The sequence below is a fragment of the Theropithecus gelada genome, chromosome 20 (assembly GCF_003255815.1).
Source record: "Theropithecus gelada isolate Dixy chromosome 20, Tgel_1.0, whole genome shotgun sequence".
Classification (NCBI taxonomy): Eukaryota; Metazoa; Chordata; class Mammalia; order Primates; family Cercopithecidae; genus Theropithecus; species Theropithecus gelada.
Genome location: NC_037688.1, coordinates 7736754 through 7752034, shown reverse-complemented (window position 1 = coordinate 7752034; position 15281 = coordinate 7736754). Strand labels below are relative to the sequence as shown.

Below are 15281 nucleotides of genomic sequence, written 5' to 3'. Positions count from 1 at the left end.
TCGCCCGGCTAGTTTTTTGTGTTTTTTTAGTAGAGACAGGGTTTCACCGTGTTAGCCAGGATGGTCTCCGTCTCCTGACCTCGTGATCCGCCCGTCTCGGCCTCCCAAAGTGCTGGGATTACAGGCTTGAGCCACCGCGCCCGGCAGGAGAATCTCTTGAACCTGGGAGGCAAAGGTTGCAGTGAGCCGAGATCGCACCACTGCACTCCAGCTTGGGTGACAGAGCAAGACTCCGTCTCAAAAAAAAAAAAAAAAAAAAAAATCAACCTTGGAGCCACTAAATACATGTTGGTGGGTTTTTTATCGGGCCATCGATCTGCCTGCCACCTACCTAGTCCAGACAACCGTCTTTATTTTTTGAGATGGAGTCTCTTTCTTATTGCTCAGGCTGGAGTGCAATGGCATGATCTTGGCTCACTGAAACCTCCGCCTCTTGGGTTCAAGTGGTTTTCCTGCCTCAGCCTCCTGAGTAGCTGGGATTACAGGTGCGTGCCACCACACCCAGCTAAATTTTGTATTTTTAGTAGAGATGGGGTTTCACCATGTTGGCCAGACCGGTCTCAAACTCCTAACCTCAGGTGATCCACCTGTCTCAGCCTCCCAAAGTGCTGGGATTACAGGCGTGATCCACCATGCCCAGCCTAGGCTACTTTCTTTTATCTTGAGCACGTGGCTTTCTGGTCTCTCCATTTCCACCCTGCCTGTCCCCCATCCATTGAGCAGCTAGAGTGATCTCAAAATATCCCTCCACCTTTCTCCTTATATTGTATTCACTTCCTCACTTAAAACTTTTCAGTGGCTGCTGGGCATGGTGGCTCACCCCTGTAATCCCAGCGCTTTGGGAGGCCCAGGTGGGTGGATCACTGAAGTCATGAGTTCAAGACTGGCCTGGCCAAAGTGGTGAAACCCCGTCTCTACTAAAAATACAAAGCTTAGCTGGGTGTGGTGGCGCCGGCCTGTAATCCCAGCTACTCAGGAGGCTGAGGCAGGAGAATCACTTCAACCTGGGAGGCGGAGGTTGCAGTGAGCCCACATCGCACCACTGGTCTCCAGCCTGGATGACAAAGCAAGACTCTGTCTCAAAAAAAAAAAAAAAAAAAAAAAAACAACTTTTCAGTGGCTTCCCTTTCTCTTTGGATAAAGATCAAAATCTTACCAGGGTTGCAGGATTGCAGGGTTTCACCCCAGCCCCCAGCGTCACCTCTTCATTTTGCTCTTTTAGCCAACATCTATGGGGCCTCAGGGCTTTGCACAAACCCCGGTCCCTACCCTATGAACTAGTGAACACAGTCTCCATAGGCAGGGACAGGGACTTCATAGTGAGAGACAGGTCTCCCTTGAGACCTGCATGTACCTCGTTTCTTTGCTTCAAAGCACATATCAAAATTACAGTTGTAATTTTCAGTTTCTTTATGAACAGTTATACAATTGCCTTTCTCCCCAACTGAACACTCCACACCTATAAAGACAAGACAGTGCCCATTTTCACACATCACGGTATCCCCAACACTAGCCTAGAGCCTGGCACAAGATAGTCATGCAATTTCTTGAATGAATGGAGAGACCACATAGGAAAGAGTAGGGCATGCAATTTAGATGGAATAAGATGATAAGAATTTAGATGAGATAGAAACAGATTCCTCCTGTTTCTCTCACTGTGGCGATAAACAACAAAAATGTGGTTCAAAACCCAGGCTAGGCGCGGTGGCTCATGCCTGTAATCCCAGCACTTTGGGAGGCTGAGGCGGGCAGATCACCTGAGGTCAGGAGTTCCAGACTAGCCTGGCCAACATGGTGAAACCCCGTCTCTACAAAAAATACAAACATTAGCCAAGCGTGGTGGTACATGCCTGTAGTCCCAGCTACTTGGGAGGCTGAGGCAGGAGAACCACTTGAACCTGGGAGGTGGAGGTTGCAGTGAGCTGAGATCGTGCCACTGCACTCCAGCCTGGGCGACAGAACGAGACTCTGTCTCAAAAACAAAACAAAACAAAAACCTTAACTAGATGAGCACAGAGGAATTTTAGGGCAGTGAAAATACTCTATATGATATAATGGTGGATACATGTCATTGTACATTTTTCCAGACGCCTAGAATGTGTAACACCCAGAGCAAACCCTAATGTAAACTACAGATTTGGGGTGATAATGGCCTGTCAGTGTAGGTTCATGGTTGTAACAAATGCATCACGGTGTAAGATGTTATCATGGGGGAGGCTGTGCATATGTTGGGGCTGGGAGTATGTGGGAAATCTCTGTACTTCCCTCTCAATTTTGCCATGAACCTGAAAATATTCTAAAAAATAAAGTCTTTGGCCAGGTTCAGTGGCTGTAACCTGTAATCCCAGCACTTTGGGAGGCCATGGCTGCTGGATCGTTTGAGCCCAGGATTTCAAGACCAGCATGGGCAACATAATGCAACCCCATCTCTACAAAAAATTAAAAAATTAGCTGAGTGTGGTGGTGTGTGCCTGTAGTCCCAGCTACTTGGGAGGCTGAGGTGGGAGGATCACTTGAGTGTGGGAGGTGAAGGCTTCAGTGAGCCGAGATCACACCACTGCACTCTAGCCTAGGTGATAGAGTGAGACCCTGTCTCAAAAAATAAAAATAAAGTCTTTAAAAAACATAAATAAATATAAATACCATAGCTAGAGCAGAACTTTGTGGTCTGTTATCGTTAGTTACTCTTTCCAGTAATAAATTACCATTGCTGCTAAAATGAATAATTAGCTTTATTTAATGAGCTTAAGAGCTCTTCTGGGAGCCGCCCTCAGTCGATTGTCAGTCTTGGAAGGAGCCCAGTGATCTTTAACCAGTCTAATCTTCCTTCACCAGTCATTTTTTAAAATGCAGTGAAGTAATGATTAGCTAACCATCCCTTTTTCCTGCAAATTATCTTTGTCAAGAGGGAGTTTTTGAATTAGACTGCTTAGAAGCCTCTTCCCTTGAGACAAGTTGGAAATAAGCTTGTCATCAATTATTGGTCTGACTAAGTAAAAAAAAAAAAAAAAAAAAAGGAATTAGGCTGGGTGCAGTGGCTCACCTGTATTCCCAGAACTTTGGGAGGCCAAGGTGGGAGAATCACCTGACCGCAGGAGTTTGAGACCAGCCTAGACAACATCAAGAGACCATATCTCTACAAAAAGTTTAGAAATTAGCCAAGCACAGTGGTGTTTGCCTGTAGTCCCAGCTATTTAGGAGACTAAGGTGGGAAGATCACTTGAGCCCAGGAGTTCGAGACTGCAGTGAACTATGATTGCACCACTACACTCCAGTCTGGGCCATAAAGTGATACCCTGTCTGGGAAAAAAAAAAAAAGAGCTGCTCTACCAGACTCCTGTTTCTCCCCCTTCGAATTTTTATAATGTAATCTTCCTACAACACACTCAGATCAATATTTTCTAGAACATTTAGACAGTCCCATTGTCCTATACAGTCAGGTTCAGCCCTTTACATAACATACAAGATGTGGCCACAGCCCTCTGCCATGTGCCTCCAACACCACATTTCCAGCCCTGGGAGCCTCCTTAGTCTTCCCAGAAACTCTGTGGGACTTTGCTTTCCTTAGGCCTGGAGGACTGTAGAGCTGGGCAAGCTTCCATGGCTCACGCTGGTGTTAATCATCGCCATTCTCCTAGTACACAATCTCTGATCCACTCACAGTTCCTGTGAGCTTTAGGGACTCATTGTGGGAAGAATAAGAAATATAAACCCAAAAGATGGCCAACCCCTGGGGCCTGGCCTATTGTCCTCCATTTCCTGCTGCCCCAGCAGATGCTGCACCCTGGGCCAGCCATGCGCTTTATGTGCCCTATACCTCTCTCAGAAGTTTTCATGAAGCCAGGTGTGGTGGCGCACGCCTGTAGTCCCAGCTACTCATCAGGCTGAGGCAGGAGGATCGCTTGAGCCCAGAAGTTGGAGGCTGTAGCAAGCTACAGTCATACCACTGCACTCCAGCCTGGGTGACAGAGCGAGACCCTGTCCCTAAAAAAAAAAAAAAGTAATTGTCCATGAGTTGTCATCAAAGGTATACATGTGAGGCCAGGCACGGTGACTCACGCCTGTAGTCCCAGCACTTTGGGAAGCCAAGGTGGGCAGATTGCTTGAGGCCAGTAGTTCAAGACCAGCCTGGACGTTGTGGCAAATCCTGTCTCTACAAAAAATACAAAGAATTATCCAGGCATTGTGGCACAAGCCTGTGGTCCCAGCTACTCCAGAGGCTGAAGTGGGGGGATCACTTGAGTCCAGGAGTTTAAGGCTGCAGAGAGCTGTGATTGCACCGCTGCGCTCCAGCCTGGGTGATGGAGTGAGACCCTGTTTCAAAAACAAAATATATATATATACACATGAGCTGCCCACACTAGCCTCTGAATTAGCAGTGCCTGGCACTTCGCTGAATTAATGTCCCTGGAATGTCTACTCCCTCTTTACGGTTACTGTCCTCTTCTCAGCTGACCCTACATAGAGTGACTCAGTAGTCACCAACAAGGAATGTCACTGCTGGCAAAGTCATCTGCAAGGTGATTAGACACTGGGTCTCTAGTTGCAGTTCTGCCACTGACAGGCTGTATGTACAAGGGAACTTTTCTTTATTTACATAGACTTGGTAAGGGTTTTTGAAATATTAGAGGGCTGGGAACCATTTTGATGATTTCAGGAAAGGAAGGAAAATCGCCTGTTGGGTGCCTCCTGGGCGGGTGTCAGAACCTGGGATAGGCACTGTTGCTGGTCGTCCCCCACTCCTCAGAACTTGCTGAGATAGGTGTGACAATTGCATAACTGCTGACAGCCAACCCAAGGAAGTCACTGCAAAGGGACCTGCTACCCACTTAATTTCGCACCATTCATTCATTTATTCATTCACTTAGTAGATATTGGTTATTGAGTGCTTGCCAGGTATCAGTCCCTGCAGCAGGTGCTAGCGATAATGAGAGAACTAAGTCCCAGTCCATGACGTCATGGCGTTTACAGTCTATCTAGCCTTGCGGCTTTATGCTGCCTTTAACAAAGGTCCTGTAGAAGAAATTATTGCTCACTCGCTACCACTAACCCGCACACCGCGTCCTCCTGCTGCTCAGCCACCCGCTTCTCCACGATGGCGATGGAAGAAGAGATCATCATGCTTATCATTGACAATGGGTCTGGCAGGTGCAAAGCTGGCTTTGCTAGGGATGATGCCCCCCGAACCATGTTCCCCTCCATTGTCGGGTGCCCCGGGCACCAGATCATGATGGTGGACATGGATGGGCCAGAAGGACTCCTATGTGGGTGACGAGGCCCAGAGTAAGTGCAGCATCCTGACCCTGAAGTATCCCATCGAGCAGGGCATAGTCACCAACCGGGATGACATGGAGAAGATCTGGCACCACACCTTCTACAACGAGCTGTGTGTGGCCCCAAGGACCACTCAGTGCTGCTGACCAAGGCCCCCCGAACCCCAAGACCAGTAGAGAGAAGACGACTTGGATCATGCTTGAGACCTTCAACACCCTGGCCATGTGTGTGGCCATCCACACCGTGCTGTCCCTCTAGCCCTCTGGGACAGCATGGAGACATTTGGTTGTCACACCAGTGGCATTGTCACGGACTCTGGAGACGGGGTCACCCACATGATGCCCATCTCCCCTAACCAACTACCTCATGAAGATCCTCACCAAGTGTGGCTACAGCTTCACCCCCACGGCTGAGTGGGAGATAGTGCGTGACATCAAGGAGAAGCTGTGCTACGTTACCCTGGACTTCAAGCAGGAGCTGGCCACCGCCATGTTCTCCTCGTTCCTGGAGAAGAGCTATGAGCCACCTGACGGCCAGGTCGTCACCATCTGCAACGAGTGGGTCTGGTGTCCAGAGGCAGTGTTCCAGCTTTCTTTCCTGGGCATGGAAGCCGCAGCATCCATGAGACCACCTTCAGTTCCATCATAAAGTGTGACGTGGACATCCACAAATACCTGTAGGCCGAGATGGTGCTGTCCTGCGGCACCACCATGTACCTGTACATTGCAGGCAGGATGCAGATCACCAGCCTGGCGCCCAGCACCATGAAGATCACATCATCGAGTACCATGAGCGCAAGTACACGTGTGGATCGGTGGCTCCATCCTGGCCTCCCTGTCTGCCTTCCAGCAGATGTGGATTAGCAAGCAGGAGTATGAGGAGTCGTGCCCCTCCATCATCCAGCGCAAATGCTTCTAAATGGACTGCGAGCAGATGCCTAGCATTTGCTGCATGGGTTAATTCAGAAGAATAAATTTGCTCCTGGCAAATGCATACACCCCATGCTAGCCTTATGAAACTGGAATAAGCCTTCGAAAAGAAATCTGTCCTTGAAGTTTGTATCCAATATCAGCACTGGATTGTAGAACTTGTTGCTGATTTTGACCTTGTATGCAAGTTAACTGTTCCCTTGCTATCTGTTAAGTACCCTGTACATATCTTGGATCTCAGCCCTTAGTATATGTGGCTTGGTCACTTTGTGGCTGAGGTAAGAACGTGCTTGTGGAAGACAAGTCCATGGCTCGGTGGGTCTGCGTGGCCAGCAGTCTCCCACCTGTGCAGGGTGTTAATGTGTTAGGGTTGAGTGTTCTGGGGTTTCTCTAGAGGCTGGCAAGGGCTCTTGAACCACTTGTGTCTGTCCTGCTGGTCTGTCAGGATTGGAAAGTCTAAGCCATAGGACCCAGTTTCCTTTCTTAGCTGATGTTTTCCTCCCAGAACACCATGGCTGTTACTTGCCTTGAGTTAGAAATGGTTTGCATTTATACCTGTAAATGTATTCATCCTTTTAATTTACATTAGGTTTGTGTGTGTGTGTGTGTGTGTGTATACAATTCTCAGTTCTTCAAGAGATGACAAAAAATTTTGGTTTCTTACAGTTATGTGAGAGCATTAGGCCCCAACAACACGTGAGTGTGTAAGGAAAAATAAAAGTGCTGGTGAAAAAAAAAAGAAAAATTATCCAAAACTTGGAAATAAGGAAAAAGGATAGCCACACATTTTTTCTTTTTCTTTTCTTTATATATATTTTTAAAGTCTTTTTTGAGACAGGGTCTTGCTCTCGTGCACAGGCTGGAGTGCAGTGGTGTGGTCTCGGCTCACTGCAACCTTCACCCTTCACCACCTGGGCTCTAGCCATCCTCCCACCTCAGCCTCCTGAGTAGCTGGGACTACAGGTGCCCACCACTGTGCCCGGTGATTTTTGTATTTTTTTTTTTGTAGAGACGGGGTTTCACCATGTTGCCTAGACTGGTCTCAAACTCCTGAGTTCAACTGATCTGCATGCCTCAGCCTCCCAAAGTCCTGGGATTAAAGGCCTGAGCCACTGCGCCTGGCCTGCATATTTTTTCAATATTACATTGTCCCAATGTCTAACAGACCCATGAAATGATTATTTATCTAAGGCAGTACCATCAAGCAGAATTTTCCACAAAGAGGAAAATGTTCTCTGCCTGCCTTGCCCACTAGAGTAGCTGCTAGCCAAACATGGCTATTTTGTTGTTGTTGTTTTATTTTTTTATTTTCTTTTTTTTGTAGAGATGGGGTCTCTCGCCCTGTTGCCCAAGCTGGTCTTAAACTTTTGCCCTCATGCAATCCTCCTGACTTGACCTACCAAAGTGCTGGGATTACAGGAATGAGCCACTGCACTTGGCCCACAATTGGCTACTGAACACTTGAAGTAAACTAAATTTTCAATTTGGGCTGATTGTAAACATTTTGTTGTTGCCTGCCCAATTTTCCAACAAGCCAGATGTCCACAGAACTGAAGCTTGAGAAATGTACATTTCTTCTGTGGGATGCCCCTGCTGCCTGTTGACCAACTCCTCTTCTTTGCTGCTCCTGTTATCCTCCCATGATGTGTAAACACCTAACTTTAGTCAGGGAGGAGGAATGGATTTGAGGTTTATTTCCTGTCTCTCCCACTGATGTCACCTAAAGAAAGCTTTCTTCCCTGTAATACTTGTTGTCTCAGTGATTGGCTTTCTGTGCATCAAGCAACAGGACCTAGACTGAACCCCTGGTGTTCATTAACATTATGATATAAAAAAGTAAATAAATAAAAATAAAATAAAAAATAAAAATAAATAGCTACCCATGACTAGAGGTGATGGATTTGTAAAGTGCAACTCTAAAGCAGTGCATCTGACCTGGGGGCAATTTTGCCTCCCTGTGGAACATTTGGCAGTGTCTGGAGACATTTTGGTTGTCACAACCATGGGGGTGCTACTAGCATCTAATAGATAGGTAGAGGTGGGTACCACTGACAGTGTGGGCTGGATAATTCTCTGTTGTGGAGGTTGCCAGTCTGGGCTGGATAATTCTTTGTTGTGGAGGCTGTCCTATGCATTGTACAAGGTTTAACAGCATCCCTGGCCTCTACCCACCAGATGCCACTACCACTCCCCAATGGTGACAACCGAACATGTCTTTGGCCATTGCCAAATGTCCTCTGGGAGGCAAAATCACCTTTAGTTGAGAATCATTGCTCTAGAGAAATATATTTTTTTGTTTGACCATTTACTTAGGGGCCTAGACTCTATGAAATTAGATGTGAATTTATATATGAATAAATTGCAAATGATTTTGATTGTGTCTAGTTGAGATGCAAATTATTTCTGTCCAGCAGAAAAGATAACCCCAAAGGATAGCATTTCATTGCCTTGTAGAATATTAACCAGTTTCTTATCTAACCTAGAAATCCCATTTAAATACATTTTTCCACACTGACTATATAAATTTCTGTTTCTCTGTTGAACCTGTTTTACCATCCTCCCAGTTCCTTCATTAAAGAACATGTACATGCTCACCCTATGTGTATACAAAGGTCAGAATTTTAACTTGAAAACCATCCTTTGATACTGTGTATCCATAAGGAAAGAAAAGTGTTCATCAGGCACTAGGAAGTAAAAAGGTTACAAAGCAGCATAAATAACATAATCACACTTTTGGAAACACACAACACAGAGAAAAACTCATGGAAGTATAGATACCTGGACCTTTCACATTTGTAAAACAAACAAAGTATATATACCAAAATGTTTCCTGTGTTTGCCTCTGGGCAGAATTAAAGGCGATATATATATATATATATATATATATATATATATATATATATATATTTTAGATTGAGTTTCACTCTTGTTGTCCAGGTTGGAGTGCAGGAGTGCAGTGGTGTGATCTCAGCTCACTGCAACCTCCGCCTCCCAGGTTCAAGCGATTGTCGTGCCTCAGCCCCCCGAGTAGCTGGGACTACAGGCACGTGCCACCACAGCCGGCTAAATTTTGTAATTTTAGTAGAGACAGGGTTTCACCATGTTGGCCAGGCTGGTCTCGAACTCCTGACCTCAGGTGATCCACCTACCTTGGCCTCCCAAAGTGTTGGGATTACAGGCGTGAGCCACCACGCCCAGCCAGATATTTTTTTAAAAAAGTCTTTTTATTGCCCTGTTTGTATTTTCTGGGTTTTCTAAAATGATTGGGTAGTATTTGCATAATTTTTTAAATTATGAAATATACATATATTTTTAGACGGAGTCTCATTCTATTGCCCAGGCTGGAGTGCAGTGGCACGATCTCAGCTCACTGCAAGCTCCGCCGCCTCCCGGGTTCATGCCATTCTCCTGCCTCAGCCTCCCAAGAAGCTGGGACTACAGGCGCCCACCACCACGCCCGGCTAATTTTTTTGTATTTTTAGTAGAGACGGGGTTTCACCATGTTCGCCAGGATGGTCTCGATCTCCTGACCTCATGATCTGCCCGCCTCGGCCTCCCAAAGTGCTGGGATTACAGGCGTGAGCCACCGCGCCCAGCCAAAATATTTTTTAGAAGAAATACAATGTAATTCTGGCCTCCTCCACACAGTGCCCATCCTTTTCTATTTCCCACATGCCCACCTATGACCCCCCAGTGCCTGCCTTTGGCTCTCAGAAGACTCATTTGGTATCTGGACACCAGGTTAGTTGTGGCACAAGTATTTCATGTAGTACAAAGATCTTACATTTCTAGAACTTTTTTACTTTTTTTTTTTTTTTTTTTTTTAGGAGACAGAGTCTCACTCTGTCACCCAGGCTGGAGTGCAGTGCTATGATCATAGCTCACTGCAGCCTTGAACTCCTGGGCTCAAGTAATCCCCTTGCTATAGGCCCACACCACCACGCTAGGACCTTTTTTTTTTTTTTCTTTTTTTGAGACAGGGTCTCACTGTGTTGACTAGGTTGGAGTGTCGTGGTGTAAACATGGCTCACTGCAGCCTTGACCTCCTGGGTTCAAGTGATCCTCCTGCTTCAGCTTCCCATGTAGCTAGGACCACAGGTGTGTGCCACCATGCCTGGCTAAGTTTTTTATTTTTGTGTAGTGACAGTCTTTCTTTATTAACCAGGCTGGTCTTGAACTCCTGGCCTGAAGCAATCTTCCTACCTCAGACTCCCAAAATGACATTTGTGGATTTCTTTTTTTTTTTTTTTTTGAGAAGGAGTCTCGCTCTGTTGCCCAAGCTGGAGTGCAGTCGGGCGGTCTAGGTTCACTGCAACCTCTGCCTCCCAGGTTCAAGTGCTTCTCCTGCTTCAGCCTCCCATGTATCTAGGACAACAGGTATGCACCACCATGCCTGGCTAAGTTTTTGATTTTTTTTTTGTAGAGACAGGGTTTCACAATATTGACCAGGCTGATCTCGAACTCCTGACCTTGTGATCCACCCACCTCGGCCTCCCAAAGTGCTGGGATTACAGGCGGCATGAGCCACCGCGCCCGGCCGACATTTGTAGAATTCTTATAAAATTTTCCACTTAAAAAAAATTATTTTCTGCCGGGCACAGTGGCTCATGCCTATAATCCTAGCACTTTGGGAGGCTGAGGCAAGTGGGTCACTTGAAGTCAGGAGTTCCAGACCAGCCTGGCCAACATGGTGAAACCCCATCTCTACCAAAAATATATTTTTTAAAAATTAGCTGGGTGTGGTGGTGGGCACCTGTAATCCCAGCTACTTGGGAGGCTGAGGCAGGAGAATCACTTGAACCTGGGAGGCAGAGGTTGCAGTAAGCCAAGGTTGCGCCATTGCACCCCAGCCTGGGCAACAAGAGCGAAACCCTGTCTCAAAAAATTAATTAATTAATACATTAAATTAAAAATTATCATTTTCCAAGTGAACTCACTTAATATTGCAGTTTCTTTTCTTTGCTCCCAGGTGGGCAGCATTTCCTTCCTATTTGTAGTTTCTTGTTTCCTTTGCTTAGCTCTCAATGAGCCCACTGTCAGTCTAGGAACTTCTAGCTCTCGGCTGAAGAGCTGGTACATTCCCATCTAGTTTTTTAAAAAATTGATACATAATAATTGTACATATTTATGGGGTACATGTGATACTTTGATACATATAATACATACAATGTAATAACCAAATCTGGGTAATTAGCATATCCATCACCTCAAACATTCATCATTTCTTTGTGTTGGGAACATTTGAAATCTTCTCTTCTAGCTATTTTTTATTTGTTTTGTTTTAAATTTTGATTTTTTTATATTGACAAGCAATAATTGTATATATTCATGGGGTACATAGTGATGTTTCAATACATATAATGTATAGTGCTCAGATCATGATAATTAGCATGTTCATCATCTCAAACGTTTATTATTTCTTTGCGTTGGGATCGTTCAATATTCTCCTTCTAGCTATTTTGAAATGTATGATAAATTGTTGTTAATTACAGTTACCCTATTGTGATACTGGACACTAGAACTTGTTCTTTCTATTTGATTGTGTGTTTGCACCCATTAACCAAGCTCTCTCCACTTCCTTCCAGCCGCTGGTAACCATCATTCTACTCTCCACTTCCATGAAAGCAACTTAGCTTCCACATGTAAATGAGAACATGTGATATTTGTCTTTCTGTGCCTGGCTTATCTCACTTAAAATAATGACCTCCAATTCCATCCATGTTGCTGTGATAGGATTTTATTCTTGTTGTGGCTGAATAGTATTCCACTGTGTATATATACCACATTTTCTTTATCCATTCATTGGTTGATGAATACTTAGGTTCATTCTCTAACTTGGCTATTGTGAATACTGCTGCAATAAACATGGTGGGGGCAGGTATACCTTTGATATACTGATTTCCTTTCCTTTGGATAAATACCCAGTGGTGAAATTGCTGGATTGTACAGTAGTTCTATCTTCAGTTTTTTGAGGAAACTTCATGCTGCTTTCCATAATGGCTGAACTCATTTACATTCCCACCAACAGCATATAAGAGTTTCCTTTTCTCCATATCCTTGCCAGTATTTGTATTTATTTATTGTCTTTTTGATAATAGCCACTCTAACTGGAGTGAGATGATAGTTCATCATGGTTTTGATTTACATTTATCTGATGATTAGTGCTGTTAAGCATTTTTTCATATACCTGTTGGCTATTTGTGTGTCTTCTTTTGAGATGTGCCTATTCATGTGTTCTTTGCCTGTCTCCCTGCTTTTTTTTTTTTTTTTTGAGATGGAGTCTGTCACCCAGGCTGGAGTGCAGTGACATGATCTTGGCTCACTGCAACCTCCGCCTCTCAGGTTCCAGCGGTTCTCCTGCCTCAGCCTCCAGAGTAGCTGGGACTACAGGCACATACCACCATACCTGGATAATTTTTTTGTGTTTTTAATAGCAACAGGGTTTCACCATGTTGGCCATGCTGGTCTCGATCTCCTGACCTTGTGGTCTGCCCACCTCGGCCTCCCAAAGTGCTGGGATTACAGGCATGAGCCGCCACGCCCAGCCTTTGCCCACTTTTTAATGAGATTATTTGTTTTTTTGCTGTTGAGTTGCTTGAGTTCCTTGTATATTCTGGATATTAGTCCCTTTTTGGATGAATGGTTTGGAAATAATTTCTCACATTCTACAGGTTGTTTCTTTACTCTGTTGATTGTTTCCTTTTCTTCTTAGTTTAATATAGTCTCTTTTGTCTGTATTTGTTTTCGTTGCCTGTGCTTTTAAAGTCTTAGGTATAAAATCTTTGCCTAGACCAAAGTCCTGAAGCATTTTCACTATGCTTTTTTCTAGTAGTTTTACGGTTTCAGGTCTTGCATTTAAGCCTTTAATTCATTTTTAGTTGATTTTCGTATGTGGTGAGAGAGGGGTCTAGATTCATTCTTCTGCATAGGGATATCCAGATTTCCCAGCACCGTTTATTGAGAGTGTCCTTTCACCAATGTATGTTGTCGTCACCTTTGTCAAAAATCAGTTGATTGTGGGAGATTTCACACAGAAAAAAAAAAAAAAAAATCTGTTGGCCATAAATATGTAGATTAATTTCTGAATTCTCTATTCTGTTCAGTTGGTCTATATGTCTGTTTTTATGCCAATATCATGCTGTTTTGGTTATTATGGCCTCGTAGAATCTTTTGAAGTCAGGTAGATGCCTCTAAACTTTGTTCTTTGTATATTGCTTTAGCTGATTGCATTCCCATCTGGCTTTAATCATGTCAAGGCAAGCCCTGATTCCTCTAAAGGTCACTCTATTTTTGTACTTGTTTTATTTATTTTAACTGATCAATGGGCTAATATCACTTCAATTTTTAAATAAGTAACTATTAATATTAGTGATTATGTAGTTTTGTTTTTGCATTACCTTCCATGCTACATCAAAATCAGGATTTATCAAATTTTCAAGTAACAATGGAGGTAAGAAATTTTTATTTTTATTTTTTCTTTTTAATTAATATTTTTGAGACAGGGTCTGACTCTGTTGCCCAGGCTGGAGTGTAAGGCATGATCTCAGCTCACTGAAGCTTCCACTTCCCAGACAGAAACCATCCTTCCACCTCCGCCTCCTGAGTAGCTGGAACTACAGGTGTGCACCAGCATGCCTGGCTAAGTTTTGCATTTTTGGTAGAGACGGGGTGTTGCCATGTTGCCCAGGCTGGTCTCGAACTCCTGGGCTCAAGTGATCCTCCCACCTTGCCCTCCCAAAGTGCTGGGATTACAGGCATGAACCACCACACCCAGCCTGGAAGTAAGGATTTTTAAAAAGTAACTGATGGAGTGACCAGGCGTGATGGCTCATACCTGTAATCCCAGCACTTTGGGAGGCCAACGTGGGTGGATCATTTGAGGTCAGGAGTTTGAGACTAGCCTGACCAACATGGTGAAACCCCATCTTCACTAAAAATACAAAAAAATTAGCCGGGTGTGGTATTGAGCACCTGTAATCTTAGCTACTTAGGAGGCTGAGGCAGGCGAATCACTTGATCCTAGGAGGCAGAGGTTGCAGTGAGCTGAGATCATGCCACTGCACTCCAGCCTGGGCGACAGAGTGAGACTCTATCTGAAAAAAAAAAAAAAAGAGTAACAGATGGCTTGTTTTATATATCTCAAATAAATAAATAAAATGTTTACAATTTATTATTTAGGGAATCTGTGTCAAATGTGATAAAACATGCAAAGTTAAGTAAACTCTAAAGAATCACATCTGTTGATGCCACATTATACTTGCAAAAGAAATGGATAACGTTGGCTGGGCGTGGTAGCTCACACCTGTAATCCCAGCACTTTGGGAGGCTGAGGCAGGCTGATCACAAGGTCAGGAGTTGGAGACCAATCTGGCCAACATAGTGAAACTCTGCCTCTTCTAAAAATACAAAAACTTGGCCGGGCGTGGTGGTGTGCACCTGTAATCCCAGCTACTTGGGAGGCTGAGGCAGGAGAATCGCGTGATCCTGGGAGGCGGAGGTTGTAGTGAGCTGAGATCGCACCACTGCACTCCAGCCCGGCGGCAGTGCGAGACTCCATCACAAAAAAAAAAGAAAGGAAAAAGAAATAGATAACCTCTCTATAAAACATTCAGACATATGATTTTCATTTCACTTATTTAACCAATAGCAAAAGGGACAAAAATAAATCAATTGCTGATACAGCCTTTCAATTATTTATTTTGTATGAAGAGGTTAAACATTTTTTCAAGTAGATAACTAATATTTAAAAAGACTTTTTGGGCCGGGCGCGGTGGCTCACGCCTGTAATCCCAGCACTTTGGGAGGCCGAGGCGGGCGGATCACAAGGTCAGGAGTTCGAGACCACGGTGAAACCCCGTCTCTACTAAAAATACAAAAAAAATTAGCCGGGCGCAGTGGCGGGTGCCTGTAGTCCCAGCTACTTGGGAGGCTGAGGCAGGAGAATGGCAGGAACCTGGGAGGCGGAGCTTGCAGTGAGCCGAGATCGCGCCACTGCACTCCAGCCAGGGGAACAGAGCGAGACTCCGTCTCAAAAAAAAAAAAAAAAAAAAAAGACTTTTTGGCCAGGTGTGGTGGCTC

General features: G+C 44.7%; 1 pseudogene; it reads left to right on the top strand.

The window, feature by feature from the left end:
• Positions 1 to 5095: 5095 nt before the first annotated feature.
• Positions 5096 to 6192, top strand: LOC112614822 (annotated as a pseudogene).
• Positions 6193 to 15281: the final 9089 nt, after the last annotated feature.